This window comes from Gossypium hirsutum, chromosome D10 (genome assembly GCF_007990345.1).
Source record: "Gossypium hirsutum isolate 1008001.06 chromosome D10, Gossypium_hirsutum_v2.1, whole genome shotgun sequence".
NCBI classification, from domain to species: domain Eukaryota; kingdom Viridiplantae; phylum Streptophyta; class Magnoliopsida; order Malvales; family Malvaceae; genus Gossypium; species Gossypium hirsutum.
Window position 1 is genome coordinate 59,337,362 of NC_053446.1, and position 13,418 is coordinate 59,350,779.

The 13,418-nt window shown below is 35.6% G+C and overlaps 1 non-coding gene and 1 pseudogene across 1 annotated transcript; one reads left to right on the top strand and one right to left on the bottom strand.

The window, feature by feature from the left end:
- Window positions 1-532: 532 nt before the first annotated feature.
- Window positions 533-12,890, bottom strand: LOC107915584 (trans-resveratrol di-O-methyltransferase-like; annotated as a pseudogene).
- On the top strand, window positions 1,374-1,480 carry LOC121222717 (small nucleolar RNA R71). The gene has a single exon (XR_005920083.1). It is a non-coding gene; the product is annotated as a small nucleolar RNA R71 (small nucleolar RNA).
- Window positions 12,891-13,418: the final 528 nt, after the last annotated feature.

Here is a 13,418-nt window from a genome sequence, read left to right on the forward strand (position 1 = left end):
ACATCCTCATCCATGTCAAGTACAAAAAAATCAACGGGGAATATAAATTTATCTAATTTTACAAGGACATATTCAATAATACCCCTAGGATACTTAACAAATCTATCAGCTAATTGAATACTTATCTAGTGGGTTTTGGTTCCCTAAGGCCAAGCTGCTTGAACATTTTCTAAGGTATCAAATTAATGCTAGCTCCTAAATAAGCTAATGCTTTCTCAATGATTAAACTACCAATAAAACAAGGAATAGTAAAACTTCCTAGATCTTTCAGCTTGGTTGGTAGTTTATTTTGGAGAATATTTGAACATTCCTCGTTGAGTTCCAAAGTGGATAGCTCTTCAAACTTCCTTTTATTTGTTAATAGCTCCTTTAAAATTTTTGCATATGTGGGCATCTACGAAATAGCTTCAACAAAAGGTAAGTTAATATGCAACTATTTGAAAAGTTTAGGAAATTTACCAAACTGTTCATCCATGCGGTCTTTCTTCAACTTTTTCGAATATGAGATTGGTGGTTTGTAATCTTTAAGTACCTACGGCTGAACTACTTTGGGATTTACCCTCTCATCATTTGCCTTTTCAGATTCCTGTTGCAACTTCTTTTCGAGTTCAGCCAACACTTTCCCATTCCTTAATGTAACTGTTTTCACATGCTCTTTTGGGTTGGGTTTGGTATTACTAGGTAAACTACCTTGTTTCCTTTCCGAAACCAATTTAGCAAGCTATCCAATTTAATTTTTGAGCCCATGAATTAACGTTTGCTGATTTTTCAAAGCTGTCCTGGTGTTTTGAAAACGAGTCTCTGACACCGAAATAAATTTTGCTAACATCTCTTCAAGGTTCAGTTTTTTCTCTGGCTGATAGGATTGTTGAAAGCTCGGAGGGGGTTGTGGTCTTTGGTTTCCTTGACCACCCCATGAGAAATTTGGGTGGTTCCTCCATTCTGCATTATAGTTATTACTATATGAGTTATTTTGAGGTCTAGAATTATTACCCATATAGTTTATTTGCTCATTCACCATGCTAGGACCGAAGGGTAAATATTCTAGATGATTTATTCCACCTCCATTTGCATCGTACTGTATCACCGAATGAACCTATGTAGAAACACATAAACCATCAATTTTCTTATTTAAAAGTTCTACATGATTTGATAACATGGTGACTGCATACAAGTTGAAAACACCGGCTGCTTTCATCGGCTTTGTCCTCATGACTTGCCACTGATAATTATTCAGTGACATCTCCTCTATAAACTCATAAGCCGCTTCAGGTGTTTTATTGTTCAGAGTACCACCGGCTGCTGCATCGATCAATTGCCTAGTTGAGGGTTTGAAATCATTGTAGAAGGTTTGAACCTGCAGCCATAGAGGTAACCCATGGTGAGGGCATCGTCTCAATTAATCCTTATACCTCTCTCATGCATCATATAGGGTCTCTAAGTCGATGTGAACAAATGAAGAGATATCATTCCTCAACTTGGCCATCTTAGCCGGTGGGAAGTATTTCAGTAGGAATTTCTCGGTCATTTGCTCCCATGTAGTTATAGAACCTCGTGGTAAAGAATTCAACCACTATTTAGCTTTATTCCTTAACGAGCGGGGAAACAACTGTAGATAAATGGTGCCATCAGAAATGCCACTAATCTTGAAAGCATAACAGACTTCTAGAAAATTAGCCAAATGAGTATTGGAATCTTCATCTTGCAAATTATCGAATAAAACAAATTGTTGTATCATCTAAATAGTGTTCGGCTTCAGTTCGCAATTATTTGTAGCAATAGTGGGTCTCACAATACTCGATTTAGCCCCAGTTATAGTGGGCTTGGCATAATTGTACATAGTACAAGGGGCAGGATCTAGATTTGTAGCAACTATAGGCTTGGTTTTGCCCCGAGTCACTTGTAAAAGAATGCACACCTATCACCGGTGTCTCTAGCGATGTCCCATGCCTTAACATATACACTTAACTCAAAATAGTTCTTCATAGACAATTTTCACGGATGAATACTTATGCAGAACTAGATACCATTAAATTCACACTCAGACATTGTAACACCCCTCACCCAGCCCGGTCGCCAAACCCGAGTTACATGACACTACAACATTATCGTAACTTTATCACATGCATACACAACTTCAAGCAAGAACAATTTTTATTAGTTGAAGCATTTTCAGAGGTGATTGCGACTAGACAAACATTATACGACATTCAAAATAGTTTAAATACATGCTTAGGGACCATATAGTAAATTTCCAAAAAAAATAATGTAGGTATCGATACACAATAATACGTATCAATATTTTGGGAAGTCAGGTATCGATACTAATAAGAAAATCAATACCATTCCAGCATTCTATTTTTTCAACTCAATTTTGAATCAAAATGTTGTATTGATACATAAACAAAGGAATCAATTTTAGGCACCATTTTCTTTATTATATTGCTTCCATTTATCATCATCTAAATCAGCTCAAAATCTAAAATCTTGAACCCCAAGAGTGATCTTGAATATTCAACAAATTCTATTACACATGACAATATTCAAAGATTTGAAGGCAAATGTAATCATAGTTTGTGGGTTAGCTAATGTTTTATGTTTTTTGAGCTAATTATGAATAATAATTGAACGGAAAGTATTGCACGATTGGAATGATGAAGGATGCTTGACAATTTTGAAGCGATGTAAAGAGGCCATTTCAATCCAAGACAAGGTAGGAAGAAAGTTGATCATAATTGACATGGTTGTGAGGGAGATTGAGCAAGTGAGTGATGAAGCCTCAAGCTTAACTAAAACACAACTCTTTTTCGACATGTTGATGTTGGTATTGGTGGCTAGAAAAGAGAGGCAAGAAGAAGAATGGGCTAAACTACTTTTAGCAGCTGGCTTTAGTTCTTACAAAATTACTCCTATTGTGGGTTTTACATTTGTCATTGAGGTTTACCCCTAAGAGCCATTTGTTATTGCATTATTAGTGTAATAATAATGTCGAGAAAGTCATAGTTAAACCGGTGATGTCATTACCTGTTGACGTCGTTGGCTGGAGTTGTTTACTAGGATTTGATCATTATGTTGCTCATTCCTATAATAAGAATTGTTGTTGTGGTCACCATAGTTTTAAATAATTTTATAGTCCAAAAATCGAATAATAATAGGAAAGAAAAGTAAATAAATTAAATCATAATGGTGTTTCAAGTTCAAAGTTCATGATACGTCTGTATACCAATTTCGATCCTAAGTTCGTTAATTATCTAAGAAGTTTAAGTAATAGGGTGAGCTTAACAAGCTCAGTGTAAGTCTAAACAGTCAAGCATATTACATACATTCAAGCATTTCTTCATAGAACCAAATAACACAATCAATATTCATAATAACATTCTTATGTATCATGACCATGAGACAATGCACATATGAATTCCTACCCAAACCATCCACTACACACCACGAGTTCCCCAAAACCCATCTGTTGAACTCCAACATTTGCGAGCAAAGCTTGATGTGGTAGAAATCACCATATAACATAAATGTAGTAAACTTGTCGTATAACATATAATGCATTAAAATTTCCAATATCATATAATGCGATAAAATCGCCAATTCTCTTGGTGCTCCAGGTGCAGTGCACTAATATGTGGACTTAATATGCCACCAGAACTCCACAGAACTCCTCCGTCATCCACATAATCCCACATCATGCACATGCAATATGTCATACTATCTTATACATAGCCATAAATCAATAATTTTCACATTTAGTTGGCATTCTCAATACATGTCCTTAATTATCACATACTTTCAAAATATGGAATCAATAATCCAACTTTCAAACTTCCATAAAGACGATAGTATTCCCAAAACACAATTTCATGTGCTTTCATTTTTTTTTCTGTGTGCATATGCAACAGTCTTTCAAACATATCATAGCAATTCACTTGTACAAATACATCATGCATAAACCTTATTTTCATTCATAAACATGCCATACATACCACCAATCATACATTAAATCAACAAAACATTCATGACAATGTCAATCATTTAATCAAACTAGTAACAACACTACCATGCCAAAAAGTTAGGGCTCAAAACGTACCTAATTCGGCCACTTACAAATTTAATTTCTTAGCTATTAAGCCAAGATCAATCAACAATATAAATAATCAATTTAATCATAATATGTATTATTACCAAACAAGTTATTGAGTTTAGGTCTTACACCTTATTTACGCTTTTTTTGCAGCACACTAGCAAATCTTGCGGTTTCTTTAATAAACTTTAAAACGAACCTAAATTAACTAACTTAAAAGAAATTAGTATATAACTCAATAATTACACCTCTTATACAGATCCTAAACACCCACTTATGGGTTCAATCCAATCATCACAATTTCCCTTATTTTTTGAATTTAAACTAGTTAGATTTCTTACACTAATTTGAGGTGAACCGTATGCACAAACGTCTTTTGGCTTTACTGATTATTTGGAGCATTCATGTCAGCACCTAATATATTTAAATACTATAAAATTAGTAGCTAATATTAATTAAAATCTTTCATTTAAGTAATCCATAAGTTTTTCCCAAGATCTTTGTCGAAACAACAAACTAGTTTACAATTACCCACACTTACGCTTCTCGAATTGTCAGATCCGATTTGTCAATTGGTTAGAAAATTTTTTTCCTAATTAAAACATGTTTCAAGTGTGATTAGAAGGGGTTCCAGAACCCAAATCATGCTAGAAAAAGATGGGAAAGAATTAAAGAACAACAACCCCCTTTCTTGCCCATAGGCGCATGCACCACCACCTGTGGTGGCCAATTTTAGGGTTGATTTAAACCACTTTAGGAATTGATTAAAAATATAGAAGGAGAAAGAAAGAGATCTTACACAAGCTAGATGCTATTGGCGGCAATGACACTTCTTGGAAATGATAGGAATCGATGTTGGAGACTTACTATTTTAGATTTGGGGCTGATTTAATTAGAGAAAACTGATAGCAATAGGATGGAGGAGATGATGCAAAATATTGTGGCAAAAAGAAAATAAAAAGATGATAAAACTAGGTGTTATGGGTGATAACAACGGAGGAAGAAAGAAAAATTAAAGATCACTGAAGAGATGAGAGGGGATGGACGCTAGGGTGAGGAAAAAATAGAATAAATGTTGATTATTTTGTGTAAAATTAACATTTATACCTAGGGTTACAAGGTTTTGGACGACACATACACTAAAACCAAGAGATTTTAAAAAAAAATAATTATTTTATAATAAAAGGGATTTGAACTTGGGACCTCAAATTAAATTCCATGCTTTCACATTTAACAACTAACCACTTGCCTAACTTCTTATTTTTGATATAATTTTGCATTATCATTAAGCTAAATTTTGGGATGCCACAGCTCTAACCCTTAAAGAAATTTCATCCTCGAAATTACCTTATTTGGAAAGATGAGGATACTAAAGTTGAATCGAGTCCTCCGGCTCCCAAGTAGCCTCCTCAACTCTATGATTTCTCCAAAGCACTTTAACTAATAGAATTGGTTTCGCCTTAACACTTTGATTTCATTATCTAATATCCGAACTGGTTCCCCCTCAAATGTCAAATCTGGTCTAACCTCAATCTTTTCAATAGGGACAATATGCGAGGGATCAGATTTATACCATTTCAACATTGAGACGTGAAATATATTGTGAATATGATCCAATTCAGAATGCAATTCTAGTTGGCAAGCCACAAGACCAACTCTTTTAAGCACTCGATAAGGACCAATGAACCTAATGTTTAATTTGCCTTTTCGACCGAACCTCAGAACTTTCTTCTATGGGGAGACATTAAGAAAAACCAAATCCCCCACATTGAATTTGATGTCCTTGCACTTTAAATCAGCATACAACTTCTGTCTGTCAGAATCTGCCTTTAATATATCTCGAATCAATCAAATTTTATCCTCGATCTCCATGACTAATTATGGATCAATCAACTTTCTTTCACCCACTTCAGTCTAACATAAAAGCGAGCGACACTTGCGACCATAAAGAGCTTCATAAGGTGCCATTTGGATACTTGACTGATAACTGTTATTATAGGCAAACTCTGCCATTGGTAGATGTTCTTCCCAACTACCTTGAAAGTTGATTACACAACTCCTCAATATATCTTATAGAATCTGAATAACCCTCTCCGATTGACCATCAGATTGTGGATGAAAAGTTGTACCGAAATCCAATAGAGTACCCAAGGCCTCGTGCAATTTCTTCCAGAATCAAGGCGAATCGAGGATCTCATTCTAAAATAATCGACATTGGCACACCATGCAATCTCACTATATTAGAGATATAGAGCTTAGCAAACTTTTGAAGAGAATAATCTATATGAATAGGAACAAAATGGGTGGACTTCGTCAATCTATCCACTATGACCCAAACTGAGTCTTTCTTAGTAGGTATCAATGGCAACCCTCAAATGATGATTTTTTTAGTAAATAGAGTTTAAATGAGATTAACGATTTGCGTTAATATAATTTTAATTTATTCTAATAAATAAAGAATACCTAACATGGTAAAGAAATAACAATCCAAGTCAATTAGTTTGAAGTAAATAATTAATTAGATTAGTTACGAAAGTGGGTATTTTTTTATAATTTCATTGGGTGCCACCAAGCTATTAGGCGGAACCACTTTAAATCCTACTCAATCATATGTCAATTATTTTGGTGAGCAATTTTTTTCAGTAGTATCACTTAATAAATTGACAAACCTATTTTGATTTTTATAAAAAAAAATTACGGGTATGCAATTTTTAATTTCAATTTAAATAGTTTGGTGGTTTTATCCGTAATTTGTTTTACTTTAGTCCATGCACATGTAATTATAATTTTAATTCAATTTGAATCACATGTTTATTTACTTTTGATATTTATTAAGCGACAGTTTGGTGACACCTAATGACACTGTAAAAAAAAGAACTTGAATAAGAGATCTCAAACCTAAAATAGGAGTAATTTTGTAGTTACTAAACCCTATAGCAAAAAATAGTTTAACCCATTCTTCTTATTGTCTTTCTTTTTTGGTCACCAAAACCATCATTAGCATATCGAAGAAGAGCTGCGTTTCTATCGAGTTGAAGGCTTTACCATTCATTTTATCATTCTTCATCAATACCACATCTATTATCACCACATTTCCTCCCTTCTTATTTTGTCTAGAAATTGCCTCCTTACAATGCTTCAAAATCTTCAAGCATTCATTATCATTCCAATCATGCAATATCCACTATTTAATTAACACAAAAGCATAACCTATTCTTTGATCAAAATGATATGATTATATCTATTGCACATTATTGTTAAAACAGAGATAATTGATAAAAGATTCAGAAAAAAACCTTTAGTAAAATTGCATCTGAAGCTAGAACTTCCTTAAACATGTCAACTGCATCATATTTCAAGTTCCCACTATCTTGTAAGTTAGTGTTGAGCATTGGCCTGAACTTCAACAAAAGACCAGCAGCAACTCAGTACAAGACCAGCAGCAGCTCCAGCTAAAGTGCAGTACTGAAGCTAAATCGAATGCAACAGTTTATTTTGTTCCTATGTAACTTTGTTTAGTTTACTTGTAATTTGTTCACAAAGTTAGTAGGATTATTTTAGGATTTGAATTAATGTAATAGCTGATATGTCAACTTACTTTTGTGTGTAATTTAAGTTAGTATTAGTCATGTATTAGTGGGAGCAGTTAAGTCATTAGGTAATTGTCCAACTTTTTTGTAACTCTCTTATATTTTTCAAATTTTGAATGAAAATCAGGTTGAATTTTTTAGTTATCATTCTTGCAAAGTTTCATTCTGTTTTTGCTTCGGTTATTTTGTTTTGCTGCCAAAAGTTCCAACAAATGGTAATCAAAGCCTATCATCTTTAAGGGCCTCTATTGTTGGTTGTTTTTTGTCAAAAACAAAACCTGAGAAGGAAGAAATCGAAGGTGCAAAATTTGTTTTAGCATGATGAGCTTAACACCACCTCCACCACCTGTGTTTACTAGAGAGAACTACCACATTTGGTTGGTTAAGATGAAGACATGCTTTTAGGCACACGATTTGTGGAATGTGGTCGAGAATGATGTTGAACCACCTCCATTGAGGGCCAATCCCACCATTGCTCAGATTAGGCAGCACAGTGAAGAGTGTGCCAAGAAGCACAAAGCAATGGCTTGCTTACAGAATAGAGTATCTGATGTGATCTTCACTAGGATAATGGCCTGTGGCTCAACAAGCATAGGATAAGCTGAAGGAGGAATTCATGGGGTCAGACAAAATAAGGTAGCAACAAGTAATCAATCTCAGGAGAGATTTTGAGAACCTGAAGATGAAAGAGTCAGAGACCATCAAGCAGTACTCAGATAGGATAATGGCTACTGTCAACAGCATAAGGCTCCTTGGAGAAGACTTAAGTAAGAGCGGAGTTGTTGAAAAAGTCATCACTACTCTCCCTGAGAAGTTTGAGTCTAAAATTTCATCACTTGAGAACTCGAGATATTTGTCAGCTATCTCATTGTCTGAGTTTTTAAACTCCCTGTATGCACTTGAGCAAAGGAGGGTCAATAGGTAGGAAGAGCATCCTGAAGGAGCTTTCCAAGCAAAGGTCAATGGAGGCTCGGGTTTAAATCAGAAAGGGAAGAAACCATGGCTCGATAAGAAGGAAAAATCAAGGAGAGATGCAGAAAAGAAGAGGTTTCCATAATGCATTCACTGCAAAATGACTACACATTTAGAGAAATACTTTTGTATAGGCTAGACATCTAGTGCAGAGGCTGCAAACAGTTTGGCCATGTTGAGAAAGTGTCCAAAAGCAAAGGGAAGGAACCAGCTTAGCAGCAATCTCTAGCTGCTAAGGATCTTTAAGCTCAAGAGGAGCATGTTTTCATAGCCTCTTACTTTGCAAGCTCAAGCAAAGTCAGATGTGACTGGCTAGTGGATAGTGGCTGTTCACACGACATGGCAGCTGATGAGAAGCTGTTCAAGGACCTTGATAGGAGTTTTACTGCAAAGATCAAAATTGGTAATGAGAATCTGATTGAAGCCAAAGGCATAAGAGATGTTGTGATCAACACTTGGTCAGGTAACAAAGTAATTTTTGATGTGTTTTTTGTGCCTGACATAGATAAGAATATGCTTAGTATTGGTCAGTTAGTGGAGAAAGGGTATTCACTGGTCTTTAAAAATGGCTCCTCCATTGTCAAAGACTCACATGGTTAGGAGTTAGTCACAGTAGTAATGACAGATAGGTGTTTTATGCTCGATGTGAATCAACTCGAGAAGAAGGCTTACACAAGTCTTGTTGACAATGCTGGCCTATGGCACCAAAGACTAGGTCATATCAACCATAGATCACTTGACTTGCTGCATAAGTTGAACTTGGTTGAAGATATGCCTAAGGTTGAAGTCAAATTCACTGTATGTGAAGTCTACCAGCTTGGTAAGCAGGCTAGATTGCCATTTCTAGTTAATAAGGCATGGAGGGCTCGAGACAGACTTGAGTTGTTCCATTCTAATATCTGTAGGCCAATAAGGACTCCTTCCTTGAATGACAACAAGTATTTTGTGCTATGTATTGATGATCTGACCAGGTTTTGTTAGGTTTATTTCTTGAAGAAAAAATCTGAAGTGTTTGAAGCATTCAACAAGTTTAAAGCTTTAGTTGAAAACCATACTGGCTGCAAGATCAAGGCTTTGAGAACTGATAATAGCACTGAGTACCTATCTGAAAGGTTTCAGAAATTGTGTAAACAAGTTGGGATTCATCATCAACTAACAACAGTCTATACACCTCAGCAAAATGAAGTATATAAGAGGAAGAATAGAACTGCGCTTAATATGGCCAGATGTCTATTATTTCAGAAAAAGTTATCAAGCAAATTTTGGGCTGAGGCAGTCAATACCTCAGTGTACCTGCTCAACAAGCTACCAACTCATGCTGTCAAAGACAAAACTCATTTTGAAGCTTGGCATGGACTCAAGCCAATTGTTTCACATCTGAGGGTGTTTTGTTGTGTCTATTATGCCTTCATTTCAGTTGAGAAGAAAACCAAGCTTGAAAGAAGGGTTGTTCCAGGGATATTTATTGGGTATAGCAACACAAAAAAGGGCTACAGGGTATTTGATCCTTCAACAAAAAGGATTTCAGTGAGTAGAGATATAAGGTTTGATGAAGAGAAGGTTTGGAGCTAGAATGATGCAGATGCAAAGTTGATTGAAGAAGATCAACTTGACAACAACCTGGAATCAGTTGAAAATGAGCCTAGCAATGAAGATTTTAATGACGCTCCTATGAGAGGTACCGGAAGAAGGCCATGGAAGCTGAATTAGACATGATCCATAAGAACGACACTTGGGAATTGGTTGACAGACCAGATTAAAAGAAAGTTATAGGTGTCAAGTGGGTGTTTAGAGCCAAGTATAATGCTGATGGCTCATTAAACAAACACAAAGCAAGGCTTGTAGTGAAAGGCTACAGCCAGCAATATGGCATCGATTTCATGGGCTCATCAATTAGATGTTAAGTCAGCATTTCTGAATGGTTTCCTCACGGAGGAGATTTTTATTGAGCAACCAGATGGGTTTAAGGTCCTAGAAAAAGAGGACAAAGTCTACAGGTTAAAAAAGACGCTGTATGGCCTAAAGCAGGCACCAAAGGCCTGGTATGACAGGGTTGGCACATACCTGTCTAGGCTTGGGTTTGAGAAAAGTGTTAGTAAAGCTACACTTTATGTGAAAAAGTCAGAAAGTGAGACCTTGTTGATTATATCTCTCTATGTGGATGACTTACTTGTGACTAGAAGCAAAGATGAATTGATCAGTGAATTCAAAGTGCAAATGCAAGAAGTGTTTGAAATGACAGATTTGGGAGTCATGACATACTTTCTTGGTATGGAAGTGAACCAATCTAATCAAGGCATTTTCATTGGCCAACATGCCTTTTCCTTAAAGATTCTCAACAGATTTTGCATGTTGAATTCCAAAACAGTCAGCACACCAGTAGCACAAGGAGACAAGCTGACCAGTAGTGGAAATCAAAAAAGGGTTGGTGAGAAAGAATATCAAAGCCTGGTAGGTTGCTTGCTCTACTTAATAACAACTAGACCTAATATTATGTTTGGTGTTAGTCTTTTATCAAGATTTATGCACTGCTATGATGTGACTCATTTCAAAGCAGCTAAGAGAATCCTCAGATATGTAAAGGGGACCTTGAACTATGGAGTTAAGTTTGAGAATGGAAAGGAGTTTAAGCTATCAGGATACTCTGATAGTGATTGGGCTGGCTCTGTAGATGACATGAAGAGCACCTCTGGTTATTTCTTTACCCTTGGATCAAGAGTTTTCTGCTGGAGATCAAATAAGCAACAAACTGTTGCTTAGTCCACAGCTGAAGCAGAATACATTGCAGCTGCTACCGCTGTTAATCAAGCCATTTGGCTTAGAAAGCTCCTGTATGATCTTAATGAAGAACAAGCTGAACCAACTAAAATCAAAGTTGATAACCAATCAGCTATTGCCATAGCTAAAAATCCAGTCTTTCATGGAAAGACTAAACATTTCAAGATCAAATTTTATTTTGTTCGAAAGGCTGAACAGTCAAAAGAAATCAATCTTGTTCATTGCAGCCCAGAAACTCAATTGGCTAATATTCTGACTAAGCCATTAGAAGCTACTAGACTTGAAGCTTTAAAAAGCAAAATTGGTGTTTGTTGCATACAATCTAAGGAGGAGTGTTGAGCGTTGCCCTGAACTGCAACAAAAGACCAGCAGCAACTCAGCACAAGACTAGCAGCAGCTCCAGCTGAAGTGCAACATTGAAACTGAACAGAATGCAATAGTTTATTTTGTTCCTATGTAACTTTGTTTAGTTTACTTGTAATTTGTTCACAAAGTTAGTAGGATTAGTTTGTGATTTGAATTGATGTAATAGCTGATATGTCAGCTTACTTTTGTGTGTAATTTAAGTTAGTATTACTCATGTATTAGTGGGAGCAGTTAAGTCATTAGTAACTGTCCAACTCTTTTGTTACTCTCTTATATTTTTAAAATTTTGAATGAAAATCAAGGTGAATTTTTCAGTTATCATTCTTGCAAAGTTTCATTCTATTTTTGCTTCAGTTTTTTTTTCTTTATCTTTTGTTTTCCTGCTAAAAGTTCCAACAGTTAGCAACAACATGAGGAAGATTAAGCATAATACACTCCAGGTGTGGAAACACATCAACAATGGCCTTGCTCAATGTTCTGGTACCACCTCCAACATCCACCAAAGAATTCAATCTCTTGAACACCTTCTTGCACTTGTCAATAAGATTTCTATTAACCAATTGATCATCGCTAGCCATGCCTTCATTAAACAAACTATCTAGCTTTTGGTCATGTCCGGTATAGTCTTAGAATGTCTTTCCGTGTGTGGTATCAAATGGAGTATGATCATTATTTTGGAACCAGGTGCCTAAACAATGCCAAGGCTCTGTTAAAATAGGATCCAACTTAGCTTTCAAAAAAGGTGTTACGCTTAAGGGATTATCCTTAAGTAGCAGATGAGAAGCATTTCTAAGAACATAACCATCTTCTTGAGCATCATTGCATAAATTTCGTTGTGCAAAGAAGGCCAAATGAGCTAAAATACGCATGAGTCGGTAGATGTTGCATGCCTTGGTAGGGTTGAGCATTGCCAGTGCAGCATCCAAATCAGTAATGGCTATGGGCTTGCCATGATTTTGAATAATATATGGGATACCTAAATGAATTGCACATTTGAGAGACATGGAATTTATGAAATTCAAAATGTGGTTCAAAACGTGAGTTTGAGCTTGAAGTAGCTCATTAACATACTCTCCGTTCGCATTCACCATATCCATCTTAGCCAAGGTCTTTTGGCCTTGCTCTGAACCCACGTAACACTGGAATTTGCTATTTATAGACCGTGAAACATATCTGTAAGTATGGCTTTACTCTGAATCTGCACAACACTGAAATTTTCTATTTTTAGAATATTTTTATGCCTTTTCGTGGTCATTGGTTCCCATGTTGTAACGTCTCAATAATAGAGTTAAATCTGTTCATTGTAATAATAGTAAATGAGCCCAACGCTACCATAAAGAAATATCATTAAAGATATTGCAAAGGCGAATTGATCTTCCATCCAATGTTGTCTTCAATCAACCTTTAAAACAAAATAATTAAGAAATTAAAGAAATATCATTTCTCTTAAATTATAATTGATATTATTAGTATAATATTTTTATTATTGTAAAATAGATGTTCATGCAGCCCCATAATGCCCAAGAATTCATTTTCTTGCAACTCTCGTACCCCTAAAAATATATAAGGAACCTTAATTATATTTATTAGAGTTTTATAACTTATGGTGGTTGAGGCCCTAAAAA